General features: G+C 39.4%; 1 long non-coding RNA gene across 3 annotated transcripts in view; it reads right to left on the minus strand.

The window, feature by feature from the left end:
• Positions 1-664: 664 nt before the first annotated feature.
• LOC107836585 (uncharacterized) overlaps positions 665-19,984 on the minus strand; it is a 28,310-nt gene continuing 8,990 nt past the window's right edge. Inside the window, exons 3-5 of one of the 3 annotated variants that reach the window (XR_001662507.1) lie at positions 13,744-13,762; positions 10,645-10,907; positions 665-1,564 (exon numbers count right to left, since the gene is read on the minus strand). This is a non-coding gene — a long non-coding RNA (uncharacterized LOC107836585). The remainder of the gene's footprint in view (positions 1,565-10,644; positions 10,908-13,743; positions 13,763-19,984) is intronic. The other 2 variants (XR_001662506.1, XR_001662508.1) reach the window with 2 other exon arrangements.

A 19,984-nucleotide genomic window follows, 5' to 3' on the forward strand; every position in this document is an offset into this window, starting at 1 on the left:
CCCCTGATGATCAATAAACTATTCTTAATCTGATTAAAAAATGTTGCTTTGAGAGTTTTACATGACTGGCAGCCATATTGGATTTTGAGGACTGGGTTAGTAAGAAAGGATCCAACGGTTCCAGCTGGAATTCTTACCTACGGGTTAATATTATGTTAATTTTCACAACTTAGATCTAAGAAACTTTACATGAAAAAAAAAGTACAACAGCAAATAAATAATCATTTAAAACACACACACACACACACACAAAATACTGAAAAGGTTTAATACACTTTTTATGATGTCACAGTAAGGTGATGAAGTATAAAAGTCACTCTTAGTGAGAGAGTAAAATCAGTGCTTCTGGACCAGACTGACTGCTAAAGAAAAGTCTCTGGTTTGGATGGGATTCACAGAGCAGATCAGTAGAGAAAAACAAAGTATCTACAAAAAGTGTACAATAAATTGTTTCTGTCTTCTTTCATGCTCCAGTGCACATGTAGACTCAGTGAAGAACAACTTATCTACAAACAGGAAAAGTTTAATAAACTTTAGCCACTGTTTTAAAGAACAAGAAAGTTTTTTTTTACTTTAGCAGAACAAGACAGTTGACTTGACTTCGAGTGCATCTATTTGTTTGCCATTTAAGGGAAACCACGGCCTAGTATTTTGTTTGTTTTTCATTAAATCTGCAAAGGCAATGCATCATGGGTGTTTAAGGAATAAAAAGAACGCTACCCCCAGAAGCTCAGCCTTTTTTCCTAAATTTGCGTGACCTGGGCAGGATGAAGCTTTTGCTGAGTTTCCCCACACAAAGGCCTCTGGGAATTCACAGCCGCAGTGCCACAATTGAGTCCCCAACACCCACCCCTCAAAATCTTGAGGTCCCCCTACAATTCTGCACCACTTCCTGTAATCATCCCCATATGTGGTGGTGGCATTTGGTCTCCTCCACCATGGCACACGTCATTAGGCTGAGCTTTAAGCAGGTCTACCTTGCTCCAGGCCATAGGGGAAACTTTCTTGATGCAGGTGGGGGGTAGATGAGTTGGTTGAGGTTGGGGGGTGGGTTAATGAAGCACCGGCTGAATCATACCACCTAGAGAGGTTTTGACTTGCTGAGGCAGCAGCAGCCTACACATTGGCCAGCAGCAGGTCTTGTCCAGCGCTGATGCTGAGCTCACGTGACGAGAGTGTCTGTAGGAGGGTTGGATGGCAAAGGTCGAGCCAGTGAAAGGTGTAAATCCCAGAAGGGGACCGGCCTAAAGGTCAGTCAGTCATGGCGATTAGTGGAGCCATCGACAAGATGCAAGAGAGTCGGGGGTGGCACAGAAAGCCTCCCACTGTCTTCTGCATTCGAGAACAGACACCATTGTTTAAAAAAAAAGCCACCTTAATGACATGTGTGATTTATATTTCAGGACAATAGGTGGAACTTCCTCAAAGAGAAAGAAACACTTAAGCAACCATATGAATAACATGCACCGTCTGTGCTGTTGTTGACTGAATGTTGTAAGTTTGTGCACGTCCGCTCTGATGGTTGTTGTTTCTTCAAATGTGTGTCCTGTTATCAGACAGCCCTCTGCAGAAATGAAAGAAAAGGTGGAATTTCTCAGTAAGATGTGACAGTTTAATTGCGCATGACTCAATAAATACACAAATATGAAGTCTCTCTAAAAAGATTGGTAATGTTGTTGCCCCTATTACAATTTCCAAAAGGCAAATGTGACAATTTATAATGAAAGAAATTCAAAATGTTTTTTTTTTTCTTTCATAAAACATACCAAAACAATGGTTACTTTGGAGGTGACTCTGGCTTAGTGGGGACTGTTGTCATCTTGCAATTTCCTTTCATTTGAAACAAAAAATCAGAGATATGAATCAGGCTTCTTTGGCAACTACATGTAGTTAGTGTTACATAGAACACTATGTAACACACTGAACCCCAAATTGCCTACCAGTCTGCATGTCAGTGCAATTTGTGCGCATGTGTAATTGTAGCTGGATAAATCTTGCTGTACTGTAGAGGTACAGCAAGATTTATCGTACTGGATTAGCTAGTGATCAGTTAAGACAATTACTGATCACAGCTGTATTTGGAGAGTTCTAGACTTTGCTTCTCAATGTACTTTACAAGACATGCAGGTGGAACTCATATGCAGTCATAGAAAACACGATTCAGTCTAGCTTATGTTCAAATTACATTATTTAATTCCAGGAAAGTGCCACCATAGACACAGATTTAGATCAGTTTACCTTCAGTCCATTTCAATATACAATAAGATTCAGGCTTTCTATCAAACAGGTTAACCTTGTTTTACAGTTTGCTGATTCTACTCATCTATCACAGAGCTTTAAAGAAAAATACTTATATGTTGCTGAAGCACTGTTATTCAATCTCTTCATAAATAAGGTTAAAGATGCATCAATACGTTCCAAAAAAATTTCAAAAAGAAAAAGAAATATTACTAGACTTTCAACAGACAGAATTTTATTGAATACACTAAATGTAAAATGAAAGGAATGCACATGAATACAGAAATGTGCTTGTATTAACAAGCTAATCTAAGCCATCAACTAGTGCATGTAAATTTGCATTTTGTGGACATTATTTAAATTTATTTGGATCATAAAAATGTGACTGTTTTGCATTAGTGGAGATCTTTCTCAGGATTTTCCCAGACATCCATCAGCAAAATGGATTTTTTATTTGTAATGGCTATTTCAGTCATTTTTGTGAATGACTCAGAATCACAATATTTATGCAAAGTTCACATTTTTGATCAGTTTTAATAAGTAAGTAAGTTTTTGTGATGTCTGAGCCATTACTTAGAAAATACTTAAATTAACTCAGTTTTCAAATGATTTTAGTCTTTTAAAAGATTTCTGGAAATTTTATTCGCACCATGTGCAATACCTGCTGCAGCCCAAATTCTTAAAAGTTATTTAGCTGAGTTAGGTCTTCACTTTTGTCACCTCAGCATCTGTAAGATCTCGTGCTTCATTTTATACCCACCCTGTGACCTCATTCACCCCTCAACAAGTTAACTATTTCCCCCTCTCACCCTGGGTCCAAAGTAAGAGAAGACTAGTGGTGCGCCACTTAAAACGAGCCGGCCGAAATGGAGGCGTAGCCATCACCTCCCCACATTCACAAATGCCCCCTTAAATGGGGAGAAGTCAAAGACAGGAATTCTAATCACTTGCCTTCCCCTCCTTTTTTGTTGAGGGAGATAAATAAGGAATAGAACACAATTTGAACCGAGTCCAAAGGCAGGGGAGGCACTGAGAGTATTGTTGGATGATCTCCACTTAGCGGAGGCAGGGGCTGAAAAGGCTGCTGTCTTGTTAGTTGGTGTGTAATGAACAACTTTCACAAGCCAGTTGGTCAATGGGAATCACAGTGTTCCATTTCTGTGCTCTTACAAATTCACATTAAAATTGGCTGGCACACTGTGGGCCTGGCTTTAAGCAAATAATAACTGAAAGAATGAATGAATGCTAATATCTTCATAAACAATTCATTGGTGGTGAGTTTGTGTCGTGTTGGTCACCAGAGAGTTGAGTCTTATCTTTCATGTAGCTGGTTAAAACAGAGCAAGTGGGGGCGTACAGCGGCTGAAAAGGACCGCCTCTGTTTTGTAATCGCTCTCTCTCTATCTTTTCGTATGACCAGACCTTTCATTCCATCCTTTTCACCACAAAAGAAAACGAAGAAAAAAAAGTTTGTCAGTTCTCTGTTCCTTTTGTTGTGTGCTTTCTTCTCTGTGCTCTTTCTACTTTTATCCTAATCCCAGCCATGCATGAGCGATCAGTTGTGTCCTGTTGTTTCACTGTTCTGCTGGTTCTCAATCAGTAGGGTTCCTGCTTTGTTCCTTTTTTTTTTTTTTTTTGCCAAACACAGAAAAGGTAAAGGGAAGAACGAGTAATGAAATCTAGGCCTTTGTATGCCTCATCGGGATTTTTAGATATAGTACTGACTGTAATTAAGTCAGATTGTTGTGATGTTGATCTCTGCTGCTCTCACCATTGGTCTTTGGAGAGTTAAAGAAAGCCAGCATCAAAGCTTATATCTTGAGTCCAGCAATCAAAGATTCTACCTTGTTTTGATGTTTGAATTTAATAAATAAGGTTGATAAATATCAGAACTTGTGGAAAACCACTTCCTCACACCCTGACATGCCCGTTTTCATCTACAGAGAGGAACGAGCATCTTGAAATCTATCTGAAATCAAAAACAGAGAAGTCATTCTTAATAACACAAACTCTAAATATTCTTCTTTTTGTATGAAGTATGTTGCAGGTATTTGGTGATTAATTCCTTCATATATTTTTTGCTATTCCACCTTTAGCTTTTTCAGCAGATGCATTCTATGACTTCTGACGTTACTAAAGTATGGAGGGGGTTTAAAACTTACATTAAGATAGCTGCAACTACTTTAAATCGTAAGCAGTGAGGTGTCCTTTAGAATAGAATAGAATAGAAATATTATTTATTCTCCCACAGTGGGAAAATTCAGGTGTACAAACAACAAACTAAAGATAAGTGGAAACGTGTATTCACACAAAGGTAAAGAATATAAAAACAAGAATAAGAGACTGTATGATAAGGGTAAATTTACAATATAAAACAATCATAGTAAACACACATTAGAAGACATGCAACTCAGTAGAGCTACTTAAAGAGTTGCTTAAAGATTTGCATTTATCTTTGTGCAAGACAAACAAAAACCGTTTAACAAGAAGTGAAAAAAAATTGCAAACAACAGCAATGTCCAAATAACAGCAGGTATGTAAACACTTATTGAGTTTGTTGAAAGCAGTGATGAGAGGAAGGATCTGCGGTGATGCTCCTTTGTGCACCTAAGATGCAGCAGTCTGCACTGAAGGAACTCTCTGCATAGGGGAGGGGTGGGAAATCCCAGCCGGTGTCCTGCAACTCTTAGATGTGTCCCTGGTCCAACACACTTCAATCAAGTAGCTGAATCACCTCTAAGTGCAGTCAAGTTCTCCAGAGTCCTGCTAATGACCTCATTGTTTGACCCAGGTGTGTTGAAGTAGACACATCTTAAAGTAGCAGGACACCAGCCCTCGATGCCTGGAGCTGCCCACCTCTAGTATAGGGTCTCCGACATTCTCCAACAGTGAAATTTTAGTTAAAGTTCTTGTCTCGCTCCACCTGTGCTGGGCCGAGGGGGCCTTCCTGGTGAGCTTATCTTATTTTGAGATAACTTGTTTACAGTTTCACCACAGTTTTCTTTCTGTTTTTTCCTTTGGAGCAGTCACATACTTATATGTCGCTGCAAATATGTCTGCAATGATTCCTAGTTGCACTGTTTGCAGCTACACTATGATACAAAAGTAAAGAGTCTTATGCCTTTAACAGGTGTGGAAAACATGCACCAAAGTGAGACGAGATTATTCCGTCAATTAGATTAATTTCTCCCCATTACAATTCAGCAGCAAAGAAATCAAGATGATTGTAGCATCTAATGTAAAGGGAACCACTGAAGAACCTGCATATCTGATCTTTTACTTTGTCAATAACAAGCCGATGGGGAAAAAAATCCAAAAGTTTACTTTATGCTTGGACTACAACCCAACACAAGAAAAGAAACTCTGCCTGCTGGAAAGAGTTAATAGCACCTCTGGGAGCTGGTCACTTTAGAGTTTAATGGATTCACCAATCCATTAAACCCTTTTCTCAATCCTGACCATTTTATCCACCTTTAAATATTTTCTCCACCATTAAAAGAACTTATGAGCAACTAATCAAAATATAGAAAATACCAGCCCAATTTCAAATTAAATTATATTTGTATCTTTGTTCTGTGTCTGTAGCAGTGAAGTTACAGTGGAGTTGAGTTGCTAAATATGCTAGTATCCATTCAGGATTCTATTTCATCAACCTGTGGAAGGTGAAGGTCCAGCTATGATTACAGAGTCTCTTTTATTAAAGGATCAAGGCTTATATACCTGCATATTCTAATCCCTAATCTCTTTTCCAGACACTCTTTGTTTATGTGTAAGAATGCTGGTCCAAAAATTTCATGCATAAGTGACAAAAGCATACATTTTTAAATATTTAGCTTCATCAAAAATAATGTTGAAGGCTCACTAAGTTTGCCCTACTTTCAGCTTCTTTCAGTGCTTTATATAAATATATTCATATACACACTTTACTTTTATAAAATCACGGTGTGCTTTTCATAAAGTCTCTACTCAAGTAATAAACTTGGTGTGAACATGCACTCTACTGTTCATGTGAGCTCTTTGAATCCATTAGTTATTAATTATATATCAATCCACATTTTCCATATTAGTGAACAAATTCTACCTGTCCCACCTTTAACACATCAAAAAATGTATAGATGGAAATTCAGGATGCTTAACGATATCTGAAAAAAAAAATTATAATTACACCCTACGGAGAAATAAAATCCAATTTTCTCTCCCCGACCTGCAAATTTACAGACTTATTTACTGACTGCCTTTTCAGATTTTATTTTAAATGTTTTTACTCATTTACACAATTAAATTCTGTAATTATTTCTGATCAACTTTGTGTTTTTTAGTTAATCTGAGCTAATCCCTTTAACCTAATCATTTGCATTGCATTTTTGCAGGAACTGCAAATATTCTAGCTTCCTTTAAGTTCTGAGGTGCTCAGTTTCTGATGCCCGTTTCCAAAATAGACGTGTAACATGGAGTGCCACATCACCATGCAGTGCAGGAGGAATTACAGACCTTTAGAACATTTTGTTGTAGGGACTACTGCTGATTGCTGTTGCTGAGGTGATTGTTATTAGCATGATCACAGCATTATATCCTCCATATGGCCTCAGTGGGGACAGAGGCCGAAGCCCGTTCAAAGGGACAGTCATTGTTACAGGCTGATCTCTAATCTCTGTGGTTGTCTGCCCTAATTAAAAGTCTCGTGGTGGTGTTGGGTGCCTGGGCCTCTTCACTGCAGGAAATTATGATCGCAAATGTCTTCCTATCGAGTCCTGCGCTTGGCACTACAAAGTGACGCGGGCCGCCATTACCTGAATGGGCTGGAATCAGAGCAGACAGCCGCATCATCCCGGCTCTTAGTCTATCAGGGCCGTGCACAAGTGGCCATTGTTGACGCCAAAAATGGGATTAAGGAGGGTCTTCAAGGGAATTGATTTTCATGTGAGAACAATGGAGGGGCGCAGAACACTGGGGCCTGGGACTGAATCACACAGCCAAAGAGTTTTATAAAAAAAAAAAAAAGAAAGAAAGAAGGGGTGCGCCGTGAGCACTGAGATTAAAGCAATCAGGCTCTTTACCCCCACTCTTTCTGGATTGGATAGCCCTCCTCCCCTCTGCCTCCCTCTTTATGCCCTCATCCGCCCTGCACAGTAATTTTAACACAAATAATGACTATGAACAAAAGCCCATGAAGAATATTAACAAAACAAAGAAACAAAATTTGCTTTTAACCAAATTTTCCTGTTTGCTTTTACCCAACTAAGGACCAGGAGCAACTCCCTGGGTTGAAGTTTGTGCAGAATATATGAGCAGATTCTGGACACTTTGTCCAGTGCAACTAGCCCGGCCAAAGGCTCATCTGTGTATGAGGAGAGGCGACATGATTCTTTGGCGGGGAACAGAGTTGGGGGGAACATGATGCGTCACTGAGAGGGGATCAGGGGTTACGGATGAAAGAGATGGCCGCCTTGTCCTCTGTCTTTGGCTGACTGCATGCAGCTGTGAGCGCCATTGTGGACATGCTCATTTGCATACGTTTGGCAGGAGCACCAGGAGGCAGAACAGGCCAAGAGGAGTGGCCCCCCGTTTAAAATGGAGGCAAAAGGGCAGGCAAGTAAACACCCAGTGCTTGCAGATACATACCCATGCATTATCTCGACTACAGTACACACAATGGCAGTGGCCAAAGGAGGAAAAATAGGCCTGTTAGTCCAAAATCAACATGTAAATGCAAACAGGAGTCAGAACGTGTGCAAGTTGTGTTTCGGTGGATGATGGGCCATGACACCCTGATGTCATAATGACAGACATCACGACTGACAACTGAAGGAGTGTGCTGTGTGGGGCTCTTGGCCAGCGGCAGAGGGGTGTGTCCCGCCCTGACTAGAGACAGGTTTATTGGGTCTGATGAGCGCTAAGCTCCTGTGCCTAACCACAATGGAGCCTGTGATCTCCCTTTGTGGCTCATTGGGAAGCACTGGTGCGCTCTGCAGCCCCCGCTCTGTCATTAGACAGATTGTGAACAGGCTGCACAAGGCCCAGCCAGGGATGACGGAGCCACCAGCCACTTCATTAGGGGCATTATGAAGAGAACTGAAGCTTTCTTCTGCCCGCCTGTGTCCAGAATTCACAGGTCTGTTTAATCACATAATTCTCCTCAAGTGCCCCGAGGAGGCTGCAGCACAGCAAGGGCCCTTTAGACCCATGACAACTTGGAGAGATTAATTATATTCATCTTTTGGAATATCTGCAGAATAAGAGGGAGTTTGATATTGGCTCATTTTTATTTTTTTTTCTCACGTCTTTTTCCAACTAGGTCTTTGATGTCCTCCTGTTATTGTTGGGGGACGTCTGTGCAACCCTCTGCTGCCGGAGCTTTGATATGCTCCGGCAAGGGTTAGGGGTGAGCGTCCAAAGGTCTAGGGCCAGGACGTCCTAACTTCTGTCTTGGAGAGGAATGACCCCTGGACCTGAGGGTTGGTCAGAGAGCCTCCAAATTCCGCCTCCCTTTGATGCACGTCTCTTTCACAGCAGTTAATTAGCCAGGGTGGCTAAACGTTTAGCCTGGGTGTGAAAGAGTCTGGGATGAGCATGTGTGTCCAAGACATTGCCTGCTTTTTTTGTGTGTCACAAGGTCTTTTGAAACAATGTGGTACTTGGACAACTTGTTTGCATAGCATGGTGGCTGAATGCAGCGGCCTATTCATGAGAAGTCTTTCAGAAAGAAGAGTTTTCCGAAGGCCTTTCTGGCACTGAAGGGAAGTCCTTGACATTTCACTCATTTCATCTAATCAACTACACAATTTCGCTCTTTTTCTCAGTCTTTGTTTGTTACAGGAGTCTGCGCTAAGGAGGAGGGAAATCGAATACCCTCTTATCTCTTAAGCGGCAGTTATTGCAGTCAGTAAAAATTTTCAAGTCACTGAATCATATCTTTCCTTCATCTTCGCTGTCTTTTGGAGCATTAATATGAATTTCTCAGGAAATAGCTTTCATCAGGAGGAGCCAGAGTTTCATGCAGGATCCAATTTTTCTCTTCTTTCTTTTCTTATAAGGAGTCGTGAGCCAGATTGGTAGCCTCAGCTGTAACATGCTGGATTCATCACTGCTTATATATCAAGTCTTTCCTGCTGCACGTAAGGAATAATAATTTCTCAGTGTGACGGTTTGAAAGAGCAAAGAGAGCCTGTTTGTTCAATTCTGGAGAGGCAGTGAAACTCCCCTTTACTGTCTGGCCTTCAGCGCCGGGGCCTAAAATAACAAGGTGTTGCAACTGAACAGCAATTGGGTTGAATTTAGACCAGACTCTACTTTCAATAAATATGCCCGCTCTTTTCACAGCAGCACAGGTCAACACAGTTAGCTGTAAGATGCTCCTCAATCTATAAGGCAACCTTCAATCATTTGCAAATCGAGCAACATCAAATAATATTTCATCTCAGGTAGCCGGTGGCTCAGATAGAGCAAGCAGGGAGCCAGGTTTAGTCTGGTTGACATTGCAAACATATTGATCTTCTATTGAACGCGCAGCCAGTCCAGACAGTTTCCAACCCCAGGGACCCGAAAACCAAATTATTCTCTCATTTTTGGCTAACTGCTTTCTTTACAAAACTGTATAAGCTTTTTGGAAAGACAAAGTTTAAAGTAAAATACTAACTCCAATCCTGTGCATCTCTTTATTTCCGTTCTGTTATCTTGTCAGCTTTGCAGCCATCTCACCGCAGTGCCTTATAGGGATTCAGATGCATCAGTTGCCATTGCAAACTATGATCTCAAAGACATGTTCCAAAACAAGGCCCTTTTGTCTTAACAGGCATGAGAGGATTTTAGGAGATTTACACCCTGCTTGTGATTTAAACATCAAGGCTTAACCTATTTCTTTATGAATAAGCAGTTGCAGGGGAGTTGCAGCTCTCCCTGGATAACTTGATGATTCATTCATTTGTGGATACATGCAAAGGAATCGCTTTAAAGCTTTTGTTACTTGAATATGTATCTCATGAGTATAGCGTGTTTCTTGTTTAAGATAATGTATTTTGGCCAGTGTAAACGGGAAGAGGAATCTGTAATCTCAGTGTCATCACATCTGCTGTTTTAAAAGGGACATTTTCCAAGTTGTTAATTACACATTTGCAAAAGGAACAAAGCATTCCTATTCCCCATTGAATCATAAGCTAAGCTAAACACCATCATTTATCCAGTATGTTGAATTTGTTTGGAAGCTACTGTAAGCTACTGTTATTCTGCTTTTCAACTGCCATCAAGTTGATGTCTGTAGAGTAGGGATGACATTTTCTTGACTTGCTCCTTACAACATTTTGTATCGCTCTGAATGGAGTCAAGAATGAGGATCCAACGCTTGCTCTCCAAACAATTTTGAAGACTCCACATCGTGTGTTATCCAATGATTGCCGCAGCATCCGGTACCTCTTCACATGCTTTTCTGTTTGCAGATTGCGTGCCGTTTGCTTTGTAGTCAGGACAGGTTTCGGGAGCCCTCTTCTGCTCGGCCACCTGCCGCTGTGGATCGATCAGCTCTCCGGCACCTCAACCCAACGCCCCCACAATGCAGCACCCACCTCCAGAAACCCACTCTGTCCTTGGCTACATCACGCAGACCAACAGGGGGCTGGCTTTTTCTTCTTTTTTCTTTGCTGAGAGACGTGGGGCACATCCATACGATGTCAAGGCTGCAGAAAAGATAGTGTTAGCTGCCTGAGCTCACATCTGTTTGGCCACATGCAACAAATAACTAAAAATGGCAGGTGTGTGTGTGCATATCAGAGATATATAAGATGATAGCATTTCAACTTTTTACACATTTTGTTACAACACAATTATAAAATGTGTATTTTCTTGATCTTTATTAGATGGTCTAACATCTGGAGAGGCAGCAAATAACGCACACAGTAGTGCAATATTTTTTAAATCAAAAAAGGATGCATGGCATGTTTTCTTATCAAAATATAGAAACTGTGAAATAGATTTGTTTCAGTTTTCTGTTCTCTAATATGCATAAATAAAATCCAGCACCATCAAGGTGTCTTAAAAATGTATTCATTGTAATCCAGTAGTCAGAAATTTCCTTACCGTTTCAATCATGATGGTTCTGTATAACATAAAACCTCCAACATGTTTTTTTTTTTCTCAGAGAACATCAGTTAAAAACAGCACCATGAAGAACAAGGAGCATAACAAACTTATTAGGTTTAAAGCAGAAATGGATTTTAAAAAAAGTGGCAATTTTTGACACAACTGAAAACCTACAAAACACATGAAAGTCCAGACAAGAATATCATCTATCAGAGAACCTGCTAAGAGCCTCATGGTCACCCTGGAGGAGCTGCAGAGATCCACGGCTTAGTAGTAAAGATGTGCCACAGGGCCAGCCTGAGGTATAGGTGAACTTTATGACTGCCTGGGGCCCTCGCTTGTCCAGGGCCCCCAAGAGGAATTGAATTAACACAGGACAAGCTGACAAATACCCCAGTTGTAAACTTAAATGTAGAATGAAAGGGAGAAAAAGGATCAACTACAGACAAAATAAACAGGAGGTCAGCGGTGCTGTAGTGGATGGAGGGATTAACTAGAGGTGGGCCCCGAAGAAAACTCTGCTTAAGGTCTGTCACCACTCTGATCCGGCTACATTATGTCAACAGAACAAATACTTGTCGTGATCTTCAAAAATTTGGCCTTTATAGAAAAGTAGCAAGAAGTAAAGATTTGTCGAAATAAAGCCATCAGAATTCATGTTTGCAGTTTGCCACAAATCCTTTATGGCACACAGCAAACATGTGCACATATAAGACCAGAACATTAATTTTTAGCTAAGTACATACAAAATCTTTATTCTGGTAGAAAACTGGCACCCTGTGCTGTCCTGAATACAACATCGCCACTATGAAACATGGTGGTGGGAGCATCATGCTGCAGGATTGTTTTCCTTCAGCAGTGACAGAGAAGATGGAGAAATTTAATGAGAAAACCTAGAAGAAGCTGCAAAAGAGTTAAGACTGGGATGGAGGTTTATCTCATGCTTTTCAAACCGCATGTTCTTTTCCTTCGGCTTCACAGTTATGTATAACTTTGTGTTGCACTATCACACAAAATCCCTGTAATAAACACTGAAATTAAAGTTAAAGAAAACACTGTATTTTGAAAAAGTTTGGCAAGTTTTCTGTAGTAAAAATAATTCAGCTGTTTCTTTGTTTTACCTTTACTAAAAGAAATGCTGTCAGTATTTTATATCCCCATAATAAATTAGGGGGAAATGCTGCAATAGAGAATTATATTTTCTATACATACAGAACATTTGAACTTTAAGTGTATTAATTATGCACTGGTCGAGACTGGAGCGTCTAAAGGAAACATTTAGAAAAAGGTCACTAGCATATGTACAGGGTAAAGATATGCTTGTATTTAATTAAGACCAGGATAGTTAAACACATGCTGAGACACTAATGAATACCAGCCTAAAAGAAGCACAGGTTAAACTGCTACACTGCAGCCAAGAAGGGTGCTTTTCCTACTCAACTTTTTATGAAAGAAAATCCTTCCACTTGTCAGCCTCATAGTGGATCATTGGTTTTGACAAAAACAAACCGGGATTGGAGGAGGAGTGGAAGTTGTGCCAGACCCTTACAAGGGACTCCCTGCTGCATATCCAGAAGAGAGAAGTTTTCTATTATCAAGGACTCTCCCTTAATGATGAAAGTAAACAACATGAACAGGAGTGTTTAATATTTCATAGGCCACCCACAGGTGTGGAGACGTGCAGGGAATACATACATCTATATGGCAAAGCGAGGCTGATTAAGATGGAGGCCACTGTCCCAGCTGCGGTGTGCCGGGTCTCCTGTGAACATGTGTGTATGTGTATAAAGTCTTGGACATATTTGCTGCCTCAGTCTTTTTATTTTCCTCCTCACCCACCCTCTCTCTTTCACCCTCTCTCTGTGGTGATATATGGAACATATGGGAAATTATTGTGGGGTTATAAAGGGCTGCTGACTTCAACAGACATGCAATAAATTACACTGTTTGTGTAGGGGTGGAAAAACACAAGCTCTTTAGGAACACTTAGTGCAGATTTCCTGTACACACTCAACTCTCCCTCTTTCTGTCTTCCTCCTCCCCCTCGTCTTTTTTTTTCTCTAACACCTCCTCTTACCCTTTAGCCAGTTCCCTCAGTCTCTCTCTGACTTCCTCTCACCATTGTAACACAGACCACAGCACAATCTCATTCTGTTCTCCTAGTTGGTGGTAACACAGTGGGATATATCCACACAATTACTCACATAAAACTCGCAAAGCCTGGAAAATATTTTAATAGTTTCCGCACCCCCTCAGTGGCTACGAGCTGCATGTGCAGAGCTTGGTGAGCACCACCAACATTATTGGTGCAATTAAATGTGAAACACAAGAGAGGAACATGGGGGAGTGGGAGCACAAAATGGCTGTAAACAAGGAAAATGACACTTGACAAGTTGTAATTTATGGACGTCGTTTCAAAGGCAAGAGACTCACCGTTCCGACACAGGCAGAGCTGCAAGAGTGAGGCACAAGGAAGCAGGCATTAGAGGAGCTATTCACAGAATGTTAGCGCATCAAAGCTACACAGACACAAAAAAAGGGAAAAGAGAAAGCTGTGACTTCAAAGTGGAAGCATGATGAGCAACACAGAGAGAAACCAAGAGAGAGACAGGAAGTGTGTGTATGTGTGTGTGTCATGAGAGAGAGGATGATGGTATCCAAAGCAAGCTCTGAATGGGGAACTGAGGTAAAGGGGGGTTTGAGAAGGCCCCTGGATACAGATGAGCACGCCTCGTCTCAAAGAACCCAAAATCAAACTTATACACAAATTTATGCACACGTACACACACACACGTACACGCACACACACACTGTCTGTCTGGGGAAGGCACACCACTAAACAGAATAAAGTAAAAGTTGAGCTCACACACCCCAGGCCTATCTGGAAACAAATCAGCGTCACCATTTACGTGTTTACTCTCTTCAGAGAATAAGGACAAAACTGCACCAATAACATTCAGCAAAACTAAATAAATAAAACTACATAAATGGAGGGTGTTCTCATCCAAGCAAAATAAGAACCTCAAGTTTATTCTAAGGCCAGATGAGTGATTTCATAAAAACATTTTTTCTTTGACCAAGTGTAATGCTCTTCTAATGAACATAATCTCCTATTAAAATATGAGCAGATAAGTTTTTTTTATTTTTTTTTATTAAGATTTTACACCAAAATACTAAATTTTAACAATATGGGCATTAATACAGTGTCTTTTTGACAATGTAATAGTAAAATGTTAATGCCTCCAGGTTTATGTAATGAACAAACAGAGATCTACTAATATTTATTGGGCTTGACCTTATGGGCTGTTGTGTTAATTACACATTCAGTTTTTGCTTGGACAAAGTTAGAGCTGAACATGCATGCTCAGTATTTTTCCAGTGTCCTGTACTGATAACATGGTAACAGAGATTAGTTTCTTTCTTTGGGGAGTTTTGGATCCTAAAACCGGATCTAATAAACAGTAAACATCCATCTTTGGAGCTTAGTCTTTAAAAAAAACAAGCATGTTAGTCATTCAATTACTTTTAATGGCATTTTTAAGTGGCTGTCTGGTATTAAACTAAAAAACCTTGGTGTTATTTTTGACCAGGATATCTCAATAAAATGCCATTTTAAACAGGTGTCTCGGTTCTCCTCATTTCACCTATGAAGTATTGCAAAAGGAGTCACACTAAGAAACTAGTTCATGCATTTTTTTTTTACTTCAAAGCAGGACTACTGTGAGTTCTTGCACTCAGCAAGTCCTAAAAATGCAGTTATGCCTTCAGCTTATCCAGAACGCTGCAGCGAGAGTTCTGGTGAAAATTAAAATTAATAATCAAGCTTCATCATATATTAGAGATCTGATTGCTCTATATGTTTCCAACAGAGCACTTCGCTCTCAGACTGCAGGTTTACTGGCGGTTCCTACAGTTTCTAAAAGTAGAGTGGGAGGCAGATCCTTTAGTTATTGGGCTCCTCTCCTGTGGAGACAGATCGCAGTTTATTTTTTCTAACTGGTTCAGAGCTTTTCTGCCTCTCTGTCCTCCATACATGAAGCCAATAAAAGGGCACTACTGCCATTAATTATCTACTTTTTCTTTAGCATAGAAAATATTCCTAGATGAGTGTTTTTGTGTTTCGCTTGTTTGCAAGCTCTGTCTTCTAAATCCTCAGCCAGTGGCAGATGGCTACCTACACTGAGCCAAGTTCTGGTTCTGCTGGAGTTTTCTACCTGTGAATGGGGAGGTTTTCTTACAGCTTTCGCTACATATATGCTTAGGATTGCTGCAAAGTCAACAACTCAGTGCAAACTGTGTCCACATGCTTGTGAATGCTGCAAGTCAGTGTCTTGATGCGATCTCTGTTGTTTCAGAGGAAGACATTTTTACAAGTTTGAATAGAAAACTGAACTTGACAGCATTGTTTGATAACTGGGATCAAATTGGAATATGAAAGATTTAAATTGACTTTGAATCTTTCTGTATGATCAATTGAATGGACTTTCTACTATGTTTCTAAAAATATCAGTTTTATGCTATTAAATGTTTTACAAATTGTTGACAGTAACTGTAAATTGAAATTTAACAGAAGAATATGGTAAAGATTGTAACCAAAAAGGCAAACAATGGTTTTCAGACAATGTTCGTCTCCTCAGTTATCTGTTTCACCTTATATTTAAAGTTTGATGAAAACAGATGAGATAAACAAAAGCAGATTCAGGAAGTAAACATAAAAACATCTTCTTTGTTGTGTTTTTAAGAGCAGAGTGAGAAAGTGCAAAATTAACCTACGTGTCATTGTTTTTCAGACTTTCAGTTTACTTTTCAGAACAAGTTTAATTTCACCAGCCACTTTCAGGCTTAATTACTGCCACATCTGTATATTCAAGAAATCACTTCAATAAGGTTTTCTTGCTCAAAAACCACTGAATTTGACTTACGTAAAAACATTTACGCACAGAAAAGTGTGACAAAATTCCTCCACAATGAAGAAAGCTTATTGCCAGTGTTTGCAAATACTTGTTGGCAGTTGCTTCCAAAAGGTGGCACAACGTTTTATTGGCTTCAAAGAGCAATTACGTTTCCACATATGGACACATGTTGTTATTGATAACTTTTCCTAAACAATATTTCCGTGTCATATTCCTTCCATTTCTTTATGGTGCATTTAGCTGATCTTCAGGGGGCGTTCAGAACCTCAGACATTTTTTTTTATCCATTTTTCGACATACTTTTCAAAAATCTTTTCTCTGATTTGCTTTGCTTGAAGTGTTTTCTTTGTCTCTGCTGTGATGGCAGCCAGGAATGCTGATTAGCCAGTGGGTGGACCTTTCAGACACAGGTGTCTTTATACTGCAATCAGTTGAGACACACCCACTGCACTCAGATGATTTCCATTCCCCTCATTGTGACACTATTAGCACCAATTTGCAGAATCTGTTTAACTGGATCCCGATTGTCATTATTTTTGTAAAAACAATAGCAAAAAATATAAAAAATAAAGTTTTGTCAAAAATTTGTTGATCATGAGTGATTGGGAAAAGCAATAAAAGGTGTAAAACATCCAAGGGAATTAATACTTTTATATGAAGTCATGAGTTTTTTTAATAACTGAAAACAGCAGCTCTTAATCTTAGTAAAGTTGCCTTGAAGTTCAAGGCAATAAAGATTTAATATTTTGGACTTTATGTAAACCTATTAGTGGTTTTGGTGAATTTTCCAGGTTTTATTTTCCGGTGGGGCCTTTCTGGGTGGATATGCATATTCTCTCCATACAGGCACAAATTTCCTGCGGACACACCAGTTTTCTGCCATAGTCCACAAGATAAGGTATGTTAGATTCACTGGCCTTTCTAAATGGCCCTTAAGGGGAAGTGCATGCTGGTTTGTCCCAGTGTTGGCCCTGCCAGCATCTTGGCTGATTGTAATAAAACCTTCAGTCTCTTAATAACCCTAAACATGCTTAAAAAGGTAAATAACATCATTCAAGACCCATGGATAATTATTTAACTAATATGTTGCAAATAGACTGATATAGCATAAACTAGGAATACAAACCAGATATCTTGTGAACAAAAAGGAGGAGGACATTGCACCAGACAGGAGAGTCTAATTAGATGTTTGAGTATTTTCAGCATGTCGAAGATCCAATTTAAAAACTTGGACATAATACTAAAAATGACTACAGAAACTGACTGCCTCAGAAGACTCTTCTTCTAGAGGCAAAAACTCTAACGTGATGCTTCTTTTATATCACCAGTCAATTTTTTTTTTTCACCAAGGACAATAACTGCAGTCACACAATTTCTGTTTCCAGTAATTATGGTGGAAAATTCAGAGATGACAAAAGGAAAACCACACAAAAAAGACCGAGAATGCTGTAAGTGTGGCATTTTATAAAACATTAAAGACAAAAACATGCTCAACAATTAACTGAATTATCTTCACACAAATGTCTGACATCAATGATAGCGTTGTAGGTATATTTCTAAATTTGGACAGGAAATTACTTGTGAGTAAAATTAAACAACTCTTGTAGTTTTTGTTTGATTGTTTTTTTTGTTTTTTTTTTTACCTCTCACTTAAAAAAATTTGTTCTCCAGTCCAATTCATCTGGGAAGCTGGATGAGATTCAGGAGGTTTGATAATAAAAATCATTCATACAACAAAAATCTTTCTCAAAATAATTCACATCTCTCAAAGTGTGTGTGAACTCCCAGTTTGCTGCTGTTATATTTTGTTGCATAAAAGCCACCTGAACTTTCCAACCTGAGACAAAACAGGAGTTCGTGCCAATCTTATTCTTACTGAAATAGTTCAAAAGTCATCATAAGGATCAATACTGAATATATGTTTTATGTTAATAACTATAATTAGCTATGTTAGGGAGTTTTATAAGGAGTTTTATTTTTGATAGGTTGAACTATTGTAGGTAAAATCTCACCTCTGTGAAACTGTCCAACATCACAGAGGAAGACTTCTTGGTGTCTAACATCAAACTCCCTTTAACACCCCGTCTGTTTCTGATTGGTTGAGCTGCTTTGTTGATCCGGTCCAGGTTGAGTTGTAAGTGAAAGAGCAGGAGGGAGAGAAGCCGTTCTAAAGTAGCATTTGTTTTACAAAAAGAGATTTGCATCATATGCTCCATGTTTGATTATGAGTGAAGCTCTGCAGGAGTTTGTTTCTCACATCTCAAAAATGTACTAAGGCCTTTGGCAACTTTTTGAGCGCTGTTACGGTCCGCGCAGGACACACAACATAAGGAGTCCAGACCAAATTACATAAAACAAAAGGTTTTATTCAATCCGAGGCTAGACATAGAGGTACTGGGCAATCGTGGCAAAATAAACAAAAGTGTGGGAGCATTCACGAACCAGCCAGCAGTTGACAAGCGCATCCAGCGCATTCACTGGAGAATACAAGTGTCCAAACTGTTAGGATTTTAGGTTGTTTTAGAGTTTCATTTGATTCCAGATTCATATGTATTCTGTGTTAGCTATTTATTTGGATTAGATCGGTCTTGTTCCTGTTTTTCTTTAGTTCAGTCCTGACTTAGTGACTCTAGTTTATTATATTTATTTCTTGTGTCTAGTTATTATTAGTTACTCAAGTTTATGTTTAGTTTTGCTTTACTGTTAGATTCACTTCCCAGTCCTCATATGGACTCTCCCTCACCCTCTGTGTCACTTTCTCTCTTTCTCTTCCTCTTTCCTCAGTCTGCCTTCTGCTCTCACTTCTCGGCTCACTTCCTGCTGGTTCTTCTCGTTATATCCCAATTTTTTTTTTCTGTTGGTTCCTTTCCCTTCTTTTCCCTAGAATTTAAAGTTTTTGTTCTTCTCTGACTTCCTTGGTTTTCCTGTGATTTTGTAAGTATTTTGCTCCTCGTTTTTTCATTAACTCACCAAAATCTACTCAACATCTCTGCCTGCTGCATTTGGGTCCATCAACACAACCAACACAAGTTTCTGTTTTGTACTGCTGGTTGAATAAACTTCCTAGATAGGCCACAATTTGCCAGTCTCTTCTAGCAGAGTCAAAAATGGAGGTAAACTTTGTATTTTGCATCAGTTGTTCAACAGCATCAAGGATAACATGGTCCTGTGCTTTCCACGTCTTGGAAAGCACAGGAAATGTTTGAAAATGATCCCGGTGGAATAATGATCGCCTAATACGCCTAATCAGCTGAAAAGCAGATTAATATGACACAAGACTGATTAGCTTGTTAACTTCTGCCACTCTGAGAATTTATTTACTTTGTCAAAAAGCTCACTGTGATATGAGCTTTTTTTCTACTAGAGGTAAGTATGTAATTACTGATAATAACATCACAGAACCTCATTTCACAAAATCTGAGTTTAATGATGCTGATGTGTTCTTATAACAAAATCAGACTTCCACATTTCCAGTTTAGAACATCCCCAAGAATCCTGACTACCTTCATATTGAATTCATGGCAAATATTTTCAAAACAACACAAACGTTTTAGATTAACAGCAGACATTATCTGCAAAAGGATAAAGGTGCCTGGTAACTATAAGGATAATAACCTGGAAATAGTTTTTGATGACTGAATAATAGATTGTCAAATTTATTACAGCTGGTGGGAATGCCTGCTGAAGCACATGTATATATGGTTACTTTATTAATTGTGTGAAAATTCAGTAGATGATGGCTGCAGTGCTGCATAAAGATG

The sequence above is a fragment of the Poecilia formosa genome, unplaced genomic scaffold, assembly GCF_000485575.1.
Source record: "Poecilia formosa unplaced genomic scaffold, Poecilia_formosa-5.1.2 Scaffold68, whole genome shotgun sequence".
NCBI lineage: Eukaryota > Metazoa > Chordata > Actinopteri > Cyprinodontiformes > Poeciliidae > Poecilia > Poecilia formosa.